This window comes from Crocodylus porosus, unplaced genomic scaffold, assembly GCF_001723895.1.
Source record: "Crocodylus porosus isolate Cpor-Errol unplaced genomic scaffold, CroPor_comp1, whole genome shotgun sequence".
In the NCBI taxonomy this organism is placed as follows: Eukaryota; Metazoa; Chordata; order Crocodylia; family Crocodylidae; genus Crocodylus; species Crocodylus porosus.
This window is the reverse complement of record NW_017728916.1, coordinates 29,331,026-29,337,025: the sequence shown is the minus strand read 5'-3', so window position 1 is coordinate 29,337,025 and position 6,000 is coordinate 29,331,026.

Genomic DNA, 6,000 nt, shown 5'->3' with positions numbered 1-6,000 from the left:
CCACCCCTCCCTCCATCCCTAAGCTTTGTGAGCAGCAAAGATTCCACAGGTACAGGGCAATGGAAGCCCCCACCAGAGGGGCGTCCTTTGGCTGCCCCCCCCCAATCCTTCTGGGTGGGACATATTCAGTGACCAGGAAGGGAGCGCAGGATGCCTCCCTCCCTTCCTCCACCCCTCTCCCCCACCCACGCACTTGGGGGCTCCCTCCACCCCTCCCTAAATTTTGTGGCCACCAAAGATTCCAAAGATACAATGCACCGTAGAGTAGCACCCCGCCCCTCTCCTCAACCCTACCTGAGGAGGCCCCTCCATAACTAAGCTTTGTGGGTGGATGGGTGGGTTGGTTGGTTGATTTTTTTCTTGTAATAAAATGCTGTTTGGCTGCATGCAGACTAGACTAGCATTGGCCAGTCATTTGACCTCCCTCCACCTGATAGCCATCCACCAGTAATGGACTCTATAAAAGTTTCAGGGTCATCAGTAACCAGCAGGAAGGGCCAGTAACCAGGCTGGATGGATGCCTGCCTGCCTCCATCCCACTCTCTCACCCTTCCACCATAAAGTCCTCCATCCATCTATATCTACAGAAGGGACATGGGAGCATAATTGTGAACTGGTGTTTTGTGCTATGTGTGGCTTTAGTGTAAATTGTATTGTGATTTCTCAATGGAATTGATTGTAATTCAATTTATTGTGAAAAAAATAATGATGCGGGGGAAAAAATTATGATTTGTACTTGCTCCTTCTTGATTTCATGGACCGGGAGACTGGGGGTTTGCAGGTGGCCAGGTGAGTGAGGGGAGTGAGTCCAGTTGCTTCCCTAGCTGGACACAAACAGGGCCCATATTTCAAATTGGTTGGCCTCCCCTCCAGGCACCTCTAAATAATATGTGTGGGGATAGCCATCTGATGCAAAATGTCTGGATAATCAGCCACATCCATGTGGCTATGCATCCAGGCCAGGTGAGGAGGAAAAAAGAGAATATGTCAAGCCCTTGGACAAGCAGGCCAGCTATTTCAATGCTTACAGAATGCTCTCTGCAGCATAAGCAGTTATTGCATGGACAAAGCACCAATGAGGAACACTGCCCAGACATGACTAGATACCCCCTCTCCAGCCTTTGCTCAGCTCCTGCTCCTTTTCTGCAAACCTGACTCCCACTGTGAACCCAATTCTACCTGCAAACATCTGCCTGTACACTTGAAATGAAGCAGGCGGGGGGGGGGAGAGGAAGGGGGAGGTCTGCAAACTCTCTGAAACGTTCTGCATGCATGATTTTTTGTAAAGCAAGTGGTGTGTATTACAAAGAAAGTATTGGGGGAAAAAAAAAACCTTTTTGCATGGCACCTCCTAAAACAGTACAGCCTGCCTGTCCTGCAAAGAAGCTGTTTTGCAGGTGTTAACCCCAACCCTCCACCATATGCAATATGCATTTTAAAGACTTAATAAAGACTAGCTAAAGGCTTAAGGCCTGAATGCGGTTGACTGGACCGCATCCTAGCTAACACTTAACAAGTGTTAGCAACTCTCAAGTGCTCAAGTGCTGGCAACTCTTCACCCTGCAAGTCTTTGCAAGTGTTTTGAGTAATGTAATGCCACCCCCACCACACACAGCATCCCTACCAATGAGGTGGGAGTGGTCTCCAGAAACAAACCCAGCCCCCCCAAAGAAAAAATGACACATCCATTATAGTAGAACAAAAAACTTTAACGAATTGCAAAAATAACTAAATTCACACACACACACACAAAATAAATACAAAATGTAACAAAAATACAAATGTAGAACAAAAAAACCAGGTGATTCACTTCTCTTCCACTCCTCGCTGGCCTGTGGGGTCTGCCACAGTGAGTTTTGTTAGTTTCAAAATAATTGCAGAAAAATTACCACTGTTGTAGCCATTGGGATGTAGTATTGCAGGGACTATAATTGCTTTAATTACTTGTAATTTTACACTCTTTTATACTGCATAATTATTAGGTTTGTATTGATGTTTACTGTTGTATATTGTATTATTATCATTTCCGTATTTATTTTTATTGTTCCATATGGATATTGCATGGTTTAGGCCTGTGTTTGTAAGTGAACCAAAGTCATGTCAAGTTTCCATTTTGTATATCAAGTCTCCATCTTGTGTCCTCTGCCCAGGCATCCCCTGTGTTGCAACTGTATGATTCATGTACCTCTCCCATGTAAATTGGTTCCCAGATGAATGAGAGTGATTGGGAATGATTGAAATACAATAGTAGCAGGCCTCTACTGAATGGCCTGTAACAACCAGGCCATCACTTCGCATTGATTCATCCAGGAACCACGGACCTCACCCAGGAACAGAGACAAGAACTCAGCAGTTGAAAGACAAAAGACCCTGCAGAACCAGCAACTCTACCATTGTACCCCACCATTACAGACACCCGAAACTGCACATCCCTGCATGGAGCACACATGCTCGGTATGTCAGGGGCTGACCCTTGCCTGGGCATGCCTCCTGTCACTAGGGTCACACAAGGTCTGCCCATATAAAAATGGGAAGTAAATACAGACCCAGTGGGATGCCCTCTCCATCTGGACCAGCACCATGCCACACCACCTATCCACCCAGAGGCACTGTCGGCGATTTCCCTCTGGACAACACCTACTGGACAAAGACCCATTTCCAGCCGGGCTAGTAGCTATTATCCCCCATCCCCTCTTCAACCAAGGACTTGGACTCTGCTTCTCTTCTCTACCTGAACTCCAACCCTTCTACTGAGTCTCTTTTTCCTGCTGCCATTGTGAGTGCTTGTGTGTGTGTGTGTGTGCACGCGCGTGTGCATGTGTGTGCATGTGAACCAATAACTTCATGGGGCTGTGTAGTGTGTTGTCTGTTTAATAACATTGTTATTTGGACCCCTAAGTTGGGTTTTGCTTTTCTATGGTTTGGCCCTGCTCCAATCTCTGCTCTTCGCCTCTCTAACTTCTGTCTCATTTCTCCCTCTCCTGCTTCTGGCTCACTGCCACCTCCAACACTTGTCCTGAGCTCCTTTCTGCCTCCAACCCCCCTGTTTCTTTGCCACTGTCTTATCCCCACTGCCTTTTCCTTTTCCCCTGAGCAACCAGGTTTCTGCCTCAGTTTCTTTCCTGGCTGTCTCCTCCTTGCCACCACTTATCAGCTTCCTTCCCCCCCCGCAATATCTACTGTAAGTAAACTCACACCTCAGGTCCTCAGCCAGCTTCTCTGTAGTCCACTGGGTTTAATCCTAGTTCTGGCAACTTTCACTCCCTACACTTTAACTCTCTTTCTCTCTCAACTGAACCTTCCCCCAAGTATCCCAGGTACCACAAGCACACACATACAGTGTACCATCCAAGTTAGGAACTTACCTGTGTGTACGTGTAGGTGGGTTGTATGTGTGAACTGGTGAGTGTGTGTATATAAATGTGTCATTGTGTGCATGATATATGAATTAGTGATCTGTGTCTAACTTTTGGGGTGTATGGTGTATGTGCTTGAATTGGTAATAGGTATGCATGTGCCTAAGCTGGTTTGGATGTGTATGTGCCTCAGGTGGTAGTGTGTATGTGTATGCACCTAATTGATTTGTGTATTTGTATATGTGCAATACCCTCTTGTCTAACAGTGCAATATTGAGATCCTGAGAGTTGGCCTGACCCCACAGGGCAACAGTTGCAGTGGTGCTGCCCCACTGGGTGCTGCTCCCTGGGTGGGCTTAAGGAAGACCTGGATCCAGCGGGTGCTGCCTGTGAGCTGGGGCAGCACCTGCAGAGCTAGCTGCCTGTGTGGGTGGCCCCAGGAGGTGCTGCTGCTGCCTGATCCCACCCCCCCAAGCAGACTTTCCCACCTCTCATAGCCAGGGGCTGAGCTGCCAGCGGTCCCTGAGCTGCAGGGGGTCCCAGTCCTTCCCTCCATGGTGGTGGCACCTCCTGGGCCCACCTGGGTGGGCTGCTAGTAGGAGGGCACTTCTCCAGTTCAGAGGCAGCACCTAGGGCAATCCAACTGTTCCCCTGGCCCAAGCTGGGGCAGCAGCCACTGTCTAGCAGCCCACCTGGGTGACTCCAGGAGTGCTGCTACCATTGAAGGAAGGCTGCTGAAGGCTGCTGCTCCCTGCAGCTCCCTGCTGCTCCCCACATCTCCGGGGCCACTCAGCCCACCAGCACTTCGTCACAGGAGATATGGGGGAGGAAAAAAAGGATTGGGCCCTTCTCTGTTTCTGCCTTCACCCCACCTCTCCTGCTGCAGTAGAGGCAGGGGAGGCGGGGGAGAGGAAGGAGGGCTGCAAGGCTGCAGTGTTACAAATGTTTCAAACTAAACTACATGCAGATGTGATTTAGTTTGCAACATAAACTAATTTAAATTGTAAAAAAATCCCAGACATGTACAGTGTGATTCAATTAAACTGCAAAAATCACCAATTTTCATAATGTGTACAAGCACCTGCAGACAATGCTTTACTCTGCAGCTAATTAGCCTACCCTTCAGTTAAGTGAATGTGTAGATGTAGCCACTGACATTGCACTCAGTGAGCCTTTGTTCCTATTGCTTCTCATACACAGAGAACTACATTGACTAAGGAGAAAATGTAGGAACACCACCAAGTGCCAGCAAGGTGCACCCTTAGCTCAAGAATTTCCCCTAGGAACTTTGTGAAGAGATAGGGACTGCTCCTTTTTCTAGCCTAGTTTTTCTAGACCTGCTTTTATTTTAATATCATCTGACTGAACAGATATATACCAGATATGTGAGCAGCTCCTCAAACATTCATGTAGTGATCCAGTATCAGCAAAGAATACTGGGTTCCACTCAGTTTTCAAATGTTTTTGTTTCCTCATTTTATGTTTACACTAAGAAGTTAATTGTGCACATGCAGACTGGGTGTGGTGCACACTAGGGGTACAGACAGAAGCAATAATTTTTCTGGCAATCTGGCCACAGAAAGCAGTTTATAGCTGTGATGAAACGTAAGTGTATGGCTGCAGACTGAGTAAAAAATGGCCCATCAGGTCAAAGTCTGACCCCTCATCTCATGAAGTATCAGATAAAGACATTTCAAAATGTAGCCTCTATTGTAATTTGTGTCTGGGGAGGTCCCAGCCTGTCATTGTTTTCATAATGGGAGGAGGAAAATAAGTGGAGGGAGTTCAGTTTGGGAGGTTTTCAGCCCCTCATGGAGGGTGGGGCAGGTGTATTGTAGTGCCCACTCCACCCCCCAAGGTGGGAGATCTCCAATTCACCCAGTCTACCCTTCAGCACCAGCTGGGGAACCCCAAGAACAAGCTCCCTCCATTGCCTTTCCTCCCTCCCTTTCTTAAAACAGAAGCACTGGCAAAGAGTACTGGCCATTGCTATGAGAACCTGGCTGCCGGCTCTCAACCTGCAGCTAGATTCCCCTCCCCCTGGAACCAACACTGAACTTCTGCTTGGTCTGGGGTAACGTTGTAACTCAGAACACGTTACAAAAATCGTTCCAATTTACAGCTGGGATCTGCATTTTTGTTTGCACCCTAGACGATAGAAATTTGAACTCATGGAATTGAAGGTCCTTGATTGTCCATGCCCTGTATTTTGTGTCACTCATAAAAGAGTTGTAAAATTTACAATGCAGATTTGATAGAATTTTACAGATATTTTACAAACAACGTTCTTAGGTGTCAGCAAGAGAAGATACAGGACATTGGAAGACAGGGCTGCTTGCCTAGCTTGCCTTATTTTTTTTTAACCTTTCCCTGTAGCATTAACTGATTTTATTATAACATTTATGAACCATTTCAAGGTGAGACTGGCTACACTGGGACAGTACAGATGGATTGATATGATTTTCTAGCTGTGCATCTGTCCAAATTACTAACCACTTGGGTGAAGCAGTCCAGGTTCCTATTTCATTGAAAACACTTTTGCATAATAGTTGGCAGACAAAGTTCTTTGGGTAAATCTGATATCTTTTGGCTACAACTAGTTGGTCTAATAAAAGATATCAGATTTATCCAAAGAACCTTGTCT